The sequence below is a fragment of the Stigmatopora argus genome, chromosome 17 (genome assembly GCF_051989625.1).
Source record: "Stigmatopora argus isolate UIUO_Sarg chromosome 17, RoL_Sarg_1.0, whole genome shotgun sequence".
Classification (NCBI taxonomy): Eukaryota; Metazoa; Chordata; class Actinopteri; order Syngnathiformes; family Syngnathidae; genus Stigmatopora; species Stigmatopora argus.
This window is the reverse complement of record NC_135403.1, coordinates 5,038,069-5,051,628: the sequence shown is the minus strand read 5'-3', so window position 1 is coordinate 5,051,628 and position 13,560 is coordinate 5,038,069. Positions and strand designations below refer to the sequence as shown.

At 38.3% G+C, this 13,560-nt stretch overlaps 1 long non-coding RNA gene across 1 annotated transcript; it reads left to right on the top strand.

Moving 5' to 3' along the window:
- The first annotated feature begins 4,511 nt into the window (after nucleotides 1-4,511).
- Nucleotides 4,512-8,482, top strand: LOC144091962 (uncharacterized). The gene is made up of 3 exons (XR_013305944.1): nucleotides 4,512-4,655; nucleotides 6,427-6,492; nucleotides 8,138-8,482. It is a non-coding gene; the product is annotated as an uncharacterized LOC144091962 (long non-coding RNA).
- The last annotated feature ends 5,078 nt before the right edge of the window (nucleotides 8,483-13,560 follow it).

Here is a 13,560-nt window from a genome sequence, read left to right as displayed (position 1 = left end):
TTTCTCATTTCTGCCTTTCTGACTGATGAAGAACAGGCTCTGACTGGGGGCACTGCATTTTAAAGACAGCCTCACGAGCTGGTCGCTATTTACTTTAAAGTAGCAGTACAGTACGTGCTGTTGTTCTAATTTGCTCTGGTGAATGTACACCACTCACAAAAACTAAAAGGACACTTAAAAGCAGACCTGGGCAAGTAGTTGAGGGCCTCTGTGGGTGCAGGTTTTTGTTTCAACCGATCCAGCACGGACAGTTTAACTAATTAGATTTCTGCTGAAGCAAGAAGCACCTGACTGCAATCCACTGATTGAACTTCTAAGATACCAGATTGGTGGAAAGGTTTCCTCTTATGGGTTGTAGCGAAAACCTGCACACACTGCGGCCTTTTGTGTAATTAATTGCCCCGGTCTGCTTTGAAGAAATACATTAGATACATCAGATCCCAATATGGAGTTGGATAGCTATACAAATAACGACAGAGCAATGTCTTAGGAACCAAAGTCAGAGTGAAATGAAAATGTGGCAGGCTCGTCCATTTTTTCAAAAACGTAATTTCTTCAACTTGAAATAGTTTTCAGTATCTTGTTTGGCTCCCACGAACTTCTATGCATGCTCCGAATGAGAAGACGGATGGTGTCTTGTGGGATTTCTTCCCAGATCTGTATGAGGGCCTCTCTGAACTGTTGTACAGTCTGAGGAGCAATCTTGCAGTGCCTAATGGACTGAAACATAACATATGTTCTATCGGGTTTAAGTCAGGGGAACGTGAAGGCCATTCAATTCCATCATCCTCCAGGTTCTGCCTGCCCACTCTTGCCTCTTGTGGCCGGACATTGTCATTCCATAGGACGAAACCATGACCTACTGCACGAGCATAGAGTCTAACAATAGGTTCAAGGATTTCATCTCTATACCTTATGGTGGTCAGAGCACCTTTTCCTACGTAGTAGTATAGGTCTGTGCATCCCTCCATGGATATGCATCCCCAGACCATCACTGACCTAATGGCAGTTACACACCGATGTTCTTTTGTAAATTTGCAAAATATTAAAAACTGGATTTGGAAATATATTGCAATAATTTTCAATTATTGTTTTCCATGGCGAAAATTTTAATATATTTATTTTCTGTGGCCTAAATTAAAATATATTGATTTTGCGAGATAAATATATTTCTGACACAAAAATTAATAATTTCCAGGCCCTGCCCCCCGTGACCCTTGTGAATAGTATAAGATGTACAGAAAATGAATATTTATTATTGGAATTTAAACAGGAGTTTAGAACCTTTGGAGTGTGGTCATTTAATCAGTTAGCTATTGTATTAGTTTCTGCAACACTCAAATATTTTATAGGTCTAGGATCTAAACAGTCACTGTTTGTAGCCCTTTTAAGTGGCAAGTAACAACATAGTGAGAGGCAGGTGCTATTGGTAAAAGCAAGGTTAATCTCTCCTTTGCTATGTCAGGCTCTTTGTAAAAACTGCAACTGTCTAGCTTTAGTACAACCTTACTCCACAGACAGGAGAACGGGGAGAGAAAGTGGAAAATTAAGATGGGTTTGGTAAAAAAGCTCCAATGAAAATGATGTTGATGATGAAAAAAAACAAGACAATCCGCCATCTACTATCTAATTTTAAACAATAGGGGTATGGGTGAAGAAAAATATTTTTCAAGAGATAGCGTAGAGAAATGATGCATATGTAATACTAAGATTGTAGTTACTGGGGCATGTTTAGCCTCTGATAATTGTATCTTATCACCACTGCAGGGAATATGAGAGTCTAAACCCTAATCTAGGTGAGTCAAGAACTGGTAGCATAGTAAAAGTTATGCTCCTGTTTCCTCTACACCTGACACTGATTATGTGTTCCTTCTTTTAATCGTTACTGATCTTGCCATTCTGTGCCACGTTTCAAGGCAATCTTTGTTAAGAACCCCATGTTTCCCTTTTTTTACGTTCACTCAATTTCTTGTATGTCTTCAGTTCATGACAACATAATTTTATACTAAGATTAATTAATCTTTAAAAAACTTAATTATGCTGCAGGGAGATTTAGTTAACATGATTATATTAAGAATATGAGCACAAGAAATTCTAATTATTCACTAATTAATTTCCACCCCTCCCAACAAGAAATATTTTACTTTTATAGACATCACTGGCAGAAAATGAATGACAATGAGATAGTTTGACCGCTCTTGATTTTTTTTTCAACATCCTAAAGTCAATGTGCTCCATTAAAAAGTAAACCCTGTACTATTATGATATAATCACAATAAAACTCAAACTGTGATGCTCATATAACATTTCTTATTTTATCATTGCTCACTGTAATTATTAATGTCTTCAGATTTATTTCAGAAATTAATTACATTTCACACTCCCACCCGTCAATTTTTACGATTATAATACAAATGTCTAAAACATCTAATGTAGTATACTCAACTGTGTTGTGCAGGTTCAAGGGTACACCATGTACCTTAAAACTGAATATAATTTCCTATCTTCTCCTCCATCTGTATTCCGGGCCTACCTTTCCCATCCTCGTGTGTCTTTGAGCGAAAGTGTGTGTCCTGTCTGTCTATCTGGGGCTTCCAGCTCCTTAAGTGTATCCTCATCAATCATGCTGAAAAGGTACATGGTGGAGGTGAAGAAGGCACAAAAACGATGGGGGAAGACTTGTGGTGATAGCTTGATTAGTTATCCCCACACCTTGCTCTGACCAGTCTTTGCCATCTCTTGCGTTTGGTCGGTTTCCCTTTCTGTCTTTTCATCTCAGTACTAAAAGACAATGTAATGCTGAACTCATTTTGTTTTTGTGGTTGTCTTGCATCTATACCAGCATGACAAACACCAAAACACAACGAGTGCAGGGGGGGCCGAGTTCAATTCCCGCTTTTGTGGGTTGCGTCAGGAAACTTGGGTGGTAAATCTAACCGGCTATTCTTCAGTTTCAGCCTGGCGACCCCTTAAGAGATAAGCTGAAAGTATACCAGCATGTGCTGTATTTTACCATTTTATCTCTCTGTTATGTTCCTTGCAGCCATCTCTGCGTCCTTAGTGCCAGCCATCCCTCTGTCCTTCCGTCTATCTGTCTGGTTGTCTGACCTCAGCCCCACCGGTGGTCCCTTTTATGACTACGGACAAATGAGGATGACCTTTTATTGTAAAACAAACACCCATGGCGAGGGATGAAACTGTGTTTAAATTAACAACAGAGAGAACTGAAGGACAGTTTGAGGGTTGGAGGCTGAATTTTTTTTGAAGTTCTCATAATTACAAAACAGTGATTGAGTTGTACAAGCATGGCCACCAATCAATAATAAAGTCCCCTACCTGGCTAGTAGCTATTGATAAACTTTGAGAAGCAGACCTCTTGAACGTGTCCCAGACCCATCAGTATGGGTGCATGAATTATAAATGGCTTTGACAGTGGAGGCCGCAGTAGACAGAGTATTATTGCACATGAAGGTCCATTTTGATTTTGATTGTTTTTTTTTAACCCGGGGCTCACAAAAGGCCAGCAGACCATTGGTGAATATTCAAAAAGGGCAGACTTTGATTTGGGTTCTAATAGCCACTTCAAACAGGTTTAGAAAGCCTCGAGACAGGGGAGGAAGATTATCCTGGTGTTAAAGGACATGGGGACACTGGACGAAAAAAAAGTGTTTCCTATTTTAGAGGTAAAAATGTTATGAAAACATGGATACATTTTTTCATATTGAATTTTGTGACTATTTGATACTTGTGGGAGTGCATGTTCATGTGTTAGTGTAACTCAAATTTGATTTTGCAAGTAAAACAAAGTGCGTTTTCAAAACAAGCTGTTGTGGTTTATTTAAAGTTCTGATAAATGGACGATGTATCTCCTAATCTTCTGAACTGTTGTAACCATGGTAGTCTCCTAGAATATTACTGAATGTGGCTCAATTTATAATCTCCAATGTCATGTTGCACTCTTTGCATCATGCAAATTTCTATTCTATTGTATTCTGTCTATTTTTTTCTTACTTCCTTGCAATTCTCACTCTATTCATTCATTTGCCAAACCACCTATTTTCACAAGTGTCACGAGGGGGCTGTAGCCTATCCCAGCCAACCATGAGTACCAGGCGGGGGACAGCCCGAATTGGTGGCCAGCCAATCGCAGGGCACAGACAACCATTCACGCTTACACTCATACCTAAGGGCAATATAGAGTGTTTAACCAGCCTACCACGCATGTTTTGGGGATTTGTGAGGAAACCCGGAGAAGAAACACACAACTCAGTGTTTTATTCATTAAAATCAATATTTAATAAAATAAAAATGTACATTGGCTGCAGAAAAAATGTTTTTCTAACAGATTTTAATGCAGTTTAGGCTTTGATTCACATGATTTTCCAAATAAATTTGTATAATTAATGTATATTACTTAATGAACATGAAGAAACGCTTAGAACTCTCTAATCAACAAATACACACATAGATGTAGTAATTTGCCAATTTGTTGCATTTTTCATTTTACAGGATGTGTAGAAAGTGCTGGGCGGCTCAGCGGCTTGAGTGGTTAGCACGTCGACCTCACAGCTCTGGGGTCCGGAGTTCAAAATCCAGGTTGGTCCACCAGTGTGGAGTTTGCAAGTTCTCCCCAGGCCTGCGTGGGTTTTCTCCAGGTATTCTGTTTTCCTCCCACATTCCATTGCGTGGTAGGCTGATTGGACACTATAAATTGAGTGTGAGTGTGAATGGTTGTCAGTCTCCTTGTGCCCTGCGATTGGCTGGCCACCGATTCAGGGTGTACCCCGCCTCTAGCCCGAAGTCAGCTGGGATAGGCTCCAGCACTCCCCGCAACCCTAGTGAGGATCAAGCGGTTCAGAAAATGAATGAATGTAGAAAGTGGTGCTCTTACCATGAATATAGATTTACAAACTGAAATTTTTGGAAAACCTCACTGGATTGTCACAAACCCTAACCCGTTTTTTATAGTTGGAAATACTGAAGTGGCTGGTACATACCATAACATTAGCATCAATGCTAATTAGAGAAATGTTCCAATATCACTATATATTTTTTTTTTTATTGCTTTGCACTTATGTCAAGCACATAATTTTTCTCCCAATATGAATCACATTTAAGAGAGTAAAATATTGACTTTTGAATTTAAAGCAAAGCTCCTCATCTTGTCTCAGTATGGACCCTGATATAAATATGAGCATATTTGTTAGAGTCAGAGTCAATAATTTTGGGAGATGTAATTTTTGCTGCTAACGGAGATTAGTGTGTTTCCTAAATCAATTTAGATTCAGGTCTTTCTTTGATTACTCTTTTATTTCCTGGAGCAAGGATTATTTAATTTTTTTTGATAGTCAGGGGTCCTTTCTCTTATGGCCTCAACCAATTAAACAGTTTTGGGGTGGTTATTGTTTGTTTTACCACCTGTTTCATTTGATTTTAATAAAAGGATCTCTCTAGCAGGATTAGCCTTCTGGCACATTCCAGTCATATTAGTACAAGTCCACTGGAAAAAATACATACACACATCCAACAACTTACACCTCAACTCTTGCCAGCAGAGAATATTTCAAGACTGGACGTATTTACGCATGTATGCGATATGATAACAACTGTTCAAATATTATACATTTTATGGACTTCAAATTGACTCACAACCAAACGCGGATGGATTGGGTGGGTAGCTCTAGATTGGCTTAAGCATGATCCTTTGGTTTTTGATCTGGACTAACCCCCGTTGGTAGAGACATAGCTCTGCTAGAGGGAGGGTCATGTAGATTCAGCTATCTCTACGTCCACATTGGCCTTTGGTCTTCCTTTGATTATCAACTGGTTAAGGAGACAGATTTTAATGGGTTAAGGTTTAACTTTTGTCTGTGTACTGTTGTGTTGTTTGTCCTTTGGCCTTGGTAAATTCAGGAAGGGCCCATGACTTGATCCACAATAGTTGAAGGCATTCGCCCAGAGACTGCCTTATAGGGGGAATGGCTTCCAGATTACAAAGACCAACTTTCAGTTTCGGTTGACAAGGAATATCTTCTGGTTCAAGTTGAGAGAACATTTGTGCTGAAACCGTTGTATTTTAAATAGAACATAAAAGGTTAACTTTTCATTTTAAGATCCATTTCATCATTGATTTTAACACCTCCACTGTAGTATTTTTTTGCTTTTAAATACTGAACATCCATCACACTTCATTTTTAAACCCTACCTTATCATGATTAAAGCATGCGTACTGATTGATGCCTCCAGCAGTGAAGTTTGTGTCTATTGGATTCTTTTGCTTTGCCCACTACTGTGTGTGTGTGTGTGTGTGTGTGTATGTATGTACAGTACTTCTGTGTGTTTGTGTTTGTGTGCATTTTGTGAGTGGGGATGAAAGAGAAGATATAAGCCTGGATTAAGTTCACAGGGTGATTTTTATCCTTGCAGGGGGTCGAAAAACGAAAAAGATGGATGCAAGGTGACCCAATCTGGCCAGAAAACACATACTCACAGGTGGATAGGAAACACGATTATGAACACACACACATTCTCACTAGAGCACACAGAAGTAGCCTACTCAAATACAACGTGTACAAACGTAAACACTCACATACTAGGTGTGTTGATCCACAAATGGGTATTATAAAGTGCTGATCTTAGAAGTGAAATAATCACAGCTTTACAAAAGCTTCCTCACCATTGTAACAGTGATAACACTAACAGTATTGCCAGTAGTTAAAAGTTTCCTCTTGACTCCTCTTTTATTTTGCCAGTGTGCGAAAACACAATTGATGGCAAATTTCAACTTTCCTTTGTGTTCTCATAGGGATTTTGACTCAACAGCAGGAAACGTGCATACCAATCCCAGACATTCACTCCAATAACTTTTATGTAGAAACCTTGTCTTCAGGCAATGTATACCAGTTGAATTCAACTCAATCGTGTTTTATATACTGCGCACTACAAATATGCTTTTCTAATACTACCAAAATTAATACTAATTCCAATACTGCTACTACTGCTAATAATATTAGTAAAAATAATTACGAATGTAAATAATTAATTTCATGATGATATGATACCATTTTTTTCATAGAACCATAACACAATCTTGAGCAATATTACCATGTCTGCCACAATTTAATTTGAACAAAATTATTATGTATATATATTATTACTAAATCATTTATGTGTAGTAAACACGCACCTTCTTATGGCAGGTGTGATACTGGTGTGTGCCCATAGCGAGCAATGATGATGTTGCTCAGTGTGCTCAGGGAGGTTGTCATTCTGCCCAGACAAACAAAAAATTTGAGGGAACATTGGTGATAACATTTACTAATACTCTATCGCAGGGGTAGGGAACCTATGGCTCGGGAGCCACATGTGGCTCTTTTGATGGTTGCATATGGCTCTGAGCTAAAATATGGAAACCGGTGGTGAGAGAGCCGAAACCCGAATGCACCAATAGGAACGTCACATTGTCACTGTGGCATTGACTTTTTTTTTCATTAGTCTTCTGCATTCATTCTCTCATTGATATTCATTGATTAGCAACAGCGTAACAATGTTGTCAAAGTAATTCAAAGACTTTTTGTACTTTAAAAGTGGTAATATACCTTAAAAATTGGCACATTTTCATGTATTTTGACTTTTAAATTTTGAGTATGGCTCTCAGGGAATAACATTTGAAAATAGGAATTGTTTATGGCTCTCTCTTTCAAAAAGGTTCCCGACCCCTGCTCTATCGGAACAACAAGGCTGCTAATTCTAGAACAAACTGACTCCTCACCCTCCGCTCAGCTGTATAAAGATCCAAATGCAAACTACTATTTTTGGCAGTTACGGTCCATTAAATTGCAAATCCATAATTTCCAAGTCCATTTCATTGAGGTTAACTTGTTCACATAATTTCCTTGCCAAAGACTCACTTGTGCAATACAATTGACAAGGCCTATGTTTATTATCAAAAAGTGGTCATTTTGAAAAATATATCCATTTGCCTTTTGTTTTTTCATAGCATACAAAGGTGTGTGACGGAAAAGCCGATTATGTGGAATTTCTCTTTGTTCACGCTGAAGAGACAAGAAAATGCAATTTTCTCATTCAAATCCTCTGGCTTCTTCTTCCTCTCCTTCCCCTCCCTGGTGCTTTGCAGCTTTGTGTCCACATCTGCAGCACTGATCTGATTTGGCCAGTGGAGATGGGATTTCGAGTGACTCGGTTTATCCCTGCAATGCTTCAGTGTGACCTTTGTCGCCTTACCAGTCCCTTTGTGTGTCTCTCTGTGTAGGTGTGTGTATGTTGTTGGGTAGGTCACTTAGTCCTCACACTCAGGTGAAGGCATGTGCACAGACTTCCGTCTCAAGAATATATGCCAGACCAACTTTTTTTTATGCCAACTTGTTGAAAAAAGTATTAAAGTATGAACAATGAGTGAAAATGTCTGTAATTGTGGAAAATTCGATCACAGCAGCTATTTAAACTTCCTCTAAAAAATGATCTAAAAATAATAATAAAATAATAATAAATAATAAAACATGAACATAAAAATGAAATATTAATCTTTTGTGTTTATGTTTTTACGGATGTTCTCTTTATCACTATTCTAAAAGATTGTAGAGATGACAGGCATTAAAGAGAAGAGATGTGTTTTTTTTTACAACTTGGGGTCGGACAAAAGAACCAAATAGATAGAAGAGCCCCAGAATGTTAATAGAAGTTAAAATTGTCTTTTTATTGTCAGTAAGAAGTCCAAAATAGTGTACTCAATTCAACAGGAGCATAACGATACACACAAAAATTAACATTCTTATGAACATTTAAAATCTTCTCAGGAGTAACTACTGAAATGTAAATACCAAGAAGAAACGTTGATTAAAATTATACTTTTACGGTATCACTTTTTGATAGCTACCCTTTTTTAACTGGTCCTGCCCTGTTTCATCTTGAATAACAATCTCTTCTCCCATAGGAACTTTTTGAACAACAATTTCTTTCATGGATGGTAATCTGAGTCACCTAGTACACACAGGCAGACACATAAGCGCCCCACATATGCACGATAATGGCAGTAAGTGATTAGGTTTACAGATGAGGGATCATTTTTGTCCATTTTCTGGAAAATGGTGATTGCTCCAAGCATTCATTAGCAAATCGCAGGGTCAAATGATTCACAGGGAGCACTCACTCTTTAAAAAGGAAAAAAAAACCTTGCACAGAAGTCCAACATGAATAAAATGGCACCACAAATTAATAGGCATGCTGTTAAACTGGTTCCCCTGATGAAAAGGGATACCATACTATTATGTCCTTCATGTCTGTGGGAGGATTACGAAAATTATGCAAGCGGCAAAATATTCCTTTCCAGGGGGTGTCCGGGAGTCGACAGAAAAATTTGTAGTATTAGTGCATCGGTTGTTTATGGTACTATTTGTATGTTGGGGAGCACATTTATGTGTGTATGTGAGTCCGAATGTGCCATTGAAATGTGTAATCCCCATGCAGTCAGGTGCCTGCAGTGTGATGCAGAGAAGGGGCATCGTCATGGCCTCTGTGGAAGCCTGGGTTGGAGTCAAAAGTGAAAGACGAAATGGAGGGGGGAAGAGAGAAGGGGAACATCTGCACACGGACAGGATGAATGATACATCATATGATTGTCTTGGACAGAACTTCTCGCTCTGACTACTTGCATTTCATCCTATAAGCCTCCATTTTCAATATATCAGGCAGACTATTTCTTACAGTTTATTCGTTACTTCTTAAATGACAGAGAAAGTTTGAAAACTTGAAGTTATTCTAAGGACAGCAACAACAGTTTTGATTCATGAGCATGGAATGCTGAAAATGGAACATTCTCTAATCTTGGGAGATTGTAGTTGACTTTCAATTTGTAATTTCGAAACAAAATGTGACATTTTAGGACAGTTTTTATGTTTCAGGACTTTTTTGTGATATAGAATAATGATGTAAAGCTTTCATTTGTTTTCAATAGCAAGTAAACAGTATAATATGTTAAAGTCAGCCTATATTTGTCCACCACCTAAAAAATCGATTGGAAAATCAAACACTGGTCATATCTACTAAAACATCATTTTATCTTGTGAGATTTTGGTTGACTTTTAAATTCATTCATTTATTTTTCATACCGCTTATCCTCACAAAGGTCACATGGTGTGCTGGAGCCTATCACAGCTAAGGCACCAGGCGGGGGACACCCTGAATTGGTGGCCAACCAATCGCAGGGCAGTAGGAAACAGACAACCATTTGTGCTCAGACTCATACCTAGGGGCAATTTAGAGGGTTCAACCAGCCTACCATGCATGCTTTTGGAATGTGGGAGGAAATTAGTAGCCGGAAAAAAACATGCATGCCAGGGGAGAACATGCAAACTGCCCACAGGAAGGTCCGCAGCTGGAATCGAACCCCCGATCCCAGAACTGTGGGTCCCCACCTGAACATGCGACCTTCAATTTGTAATTTCAAAACAAAATGTAACTTTTTAGCATTTTTTCTAATCATCAGTTTTTATCTTTCAGAGATTTTTTGGGTGAGGTAGACTAATAATGTAAAGCTTTTATTTGCTTTCAGTAACAAATAAACAGATCTTAATATACGTTGAAGTCACCCTACGTTTATTCACCACTCAAAAATCTATTGAACAATCAAACACAGGTCATATCTACTATAAGTGGCGATTTCTAAAGTGCACTTCTGTTTTATCTGCTATCAACTTGTCGATTGCAATCAATAATGTCTAACATGTGAAGAAGCCTTTTCCGTTACTTTTTCTTTCTGAGCCAAGGACCGGAATAAATATATGTCATAAACGGGATAACAAGAATGGTGTGTTTGTTGGATGTAGGTTACTTTTCAAAAGGTTTGGAAGGCCAGAGAAAGCTACGCATGTGAATTATTGAAGAGGCAAGGGATAAGATGGAAGAAGAGTGTTAGTGAATAGCATTTAGAGTTCAGAAGAAAAATAGGGAGAAAGGAGGAGATGCAGTATGTATACTTTAAAGTACACTTCTTTGAATGGGACTACAATCAGAAAATCTATATAGTCTCACCTTTCTTCTGTCTGTAGATGTATTGACATTGACTGATCAGAACAATGTCCACATCTCCTCGATGTCCCTCAACATTAAGACTCTTCTTGCACTCTATATGAACGTGGATCCACTGATGATTTACAAATATAAACAAATATGTTAGCAACATGACCTCTGTAAATGTATGAAACTTAGTGATGTAAATCAGTTCTTCGAACGTACCTACATGGCACCTGTTTAACAGTGGGTATATTTTCCCTGCCATTTTGCACCTATTTTCTAAATTTGCCAATTTGCCGTAGATAGAGACAATCATCTGAAATGACAACATATGAAATTGCAAAGAGGATTAAGCATAAACACCTCCTGTATCTCCAACGGTCACCCCGTTGAGGCAGGCCAGGTTGGCAAATAGGCTTTTCACATTTCAGACACCACAATGTCACTCCATCTCATAGCCACATCCATTATGTGATACCTTGGGAATGACGAGAGGTCCATGCTGAGAATTAGGGCAGAAAATGGCCGCCCGCTTGGAGGGGTAAAATGGCCAGCGTTATTATTCTGGCTTGCCCCCCAGGGGGAATTGCCCTGAATATAGATATGCAACATTATAAAACCAGGTTATTATCTGGGTGCAGGGTAATGGCTTCTCGCCCCTCTTTCCACTATGACACACACATACAAACACACACCCCAACACCCATTCTCGCTGATAAACACACATGCAAAATTTTGATTGTGAGCACCCAAATGCAGTTTCTTGGTTGTGCAGCATGCTGTAGTTATTTTAGAGAATAGATAACTGTGCTCTGTTACGTTGGAGTTTCTTTTATTGTCGTAAGACTGGACAGATGTGCAATAAGTTGGATTTTTGACATTAAGCTAAAATTTTAATAGGATCCTCTAACTATGTATATTAATAATGTCCCTGTGCTCGAAATGATGAAAAATGTATATTTGATTGACAAATTATATATGTATTTTTCATCAATTACTGTTAAATAAACTGAGTTAGCCAACCACTGAATAGCTAAATTATAGTGCTTCACAGTACATGAAATAAAAGACAACAACAACCATTCACTAACCAGAATTTTCTGACTCTCAATTATCTGGGCCATCGCATATTTTCTCACCCTTTCCCTAAAAGGATCTTATCTGTTTCCATTCACAAATACATCCAGTAAAGGTTGTGTTGAATTTGTCACACAAACAAGTTGGGGGAAAAAATAACTGTTATCTTATTCATATAACGTGCATTTTGGGCTAGAAAGACTAGTAGTCCTAAATTCATTGTTCCATGCAAAATGGTATACGCATGCAGCATATTTAGTTAATACATTTTCCCCACAATTAAACAATCTCATTTTTATATTTACAACATCCCATCTGAACGTTTTATTATACTTATTTCCAGCTTTTGCTGGTGTAACAAACCATATGATTATCTTGCTTTAGACAGTATACAAGTGCGTAATATGCATTTTGATCCTAGTAAATATTGTTCTTTAGAACTAGTTTAATTACACTCTAAATGGCTACGGATATGCAAGATGCTTTTTCCCCACACCACCTGAATGTGTTGTCAGCCTAGGCAGTGAAGTGTAAAATGTTTAATTGCGGACCATTAGCATAATTTTATGATGAAGGAAAAAAAAAAATCCTCACGTCATGCTGAAAAAGGTTCTACATAAAAATATGAAGCACTCTTAGAGATTTGAGTAACACACTGGGCCTTTGGGTTAGAAAAGCCTGACATCCCATTTACCCTGGTCATGGGCTTTGGGGTATCCGTTCTTGTCTATGTTGTATCTGAGAATAAGTAGAGAAGAAACCTCTCATAAAAATTCTTCAATTGAATTCACTTTTATCTCCCAGCAGACCTAATCATAAATAAAACTAAAAAGCATTAAACCAACCACACTAAAATGAGTGCATTTTTATCTGAAAATTACAACATAGTTTTATCAGAATGACCAAAAACTGTACTTCTGTTTACACCCCCCCCCCTCTTTCTTTTATCTTCTTCTGAATTTCCATCCTTGTTGATATCCACTTATTATACCTCTCTTCGACAGATTTGCCCCTTCCCTCCGATATTTTTCATACAATTTAATAGCTCTCTGTCTCCTTTTCCTCCACCTCGCTCGCTCTATCTGACTTCTCCAGGTCTGCTCTAATTCCCTCCTTTATTCATGAACCTAACCCTGCTGGGTTAGTTGGTGGAGTGTGTATGTGGTTTTTCTGTGAGTGTATGCGTGCGAGAGTGTGTGTGATCGCACAAGCAGAGAGGGAGACAGTAAATAGGAATATGAATCTTTAAGAGCCTTCTGGTACTGCGGGTGAAATGACTTTTCAGAGTTGCAGTGATTTTCCAAGAAGGATGTTGATGAGGGTTGGATTGCACCAGATATCAGTGTGTGTTTCATGGTGTGTGTACTTTTAAATGTGAAAAAAAAGTTGTATCAGCACTCTTGTTTACAGATCTGCTTTATAGATCTGCAATCCATTTAATTTAACAAACTA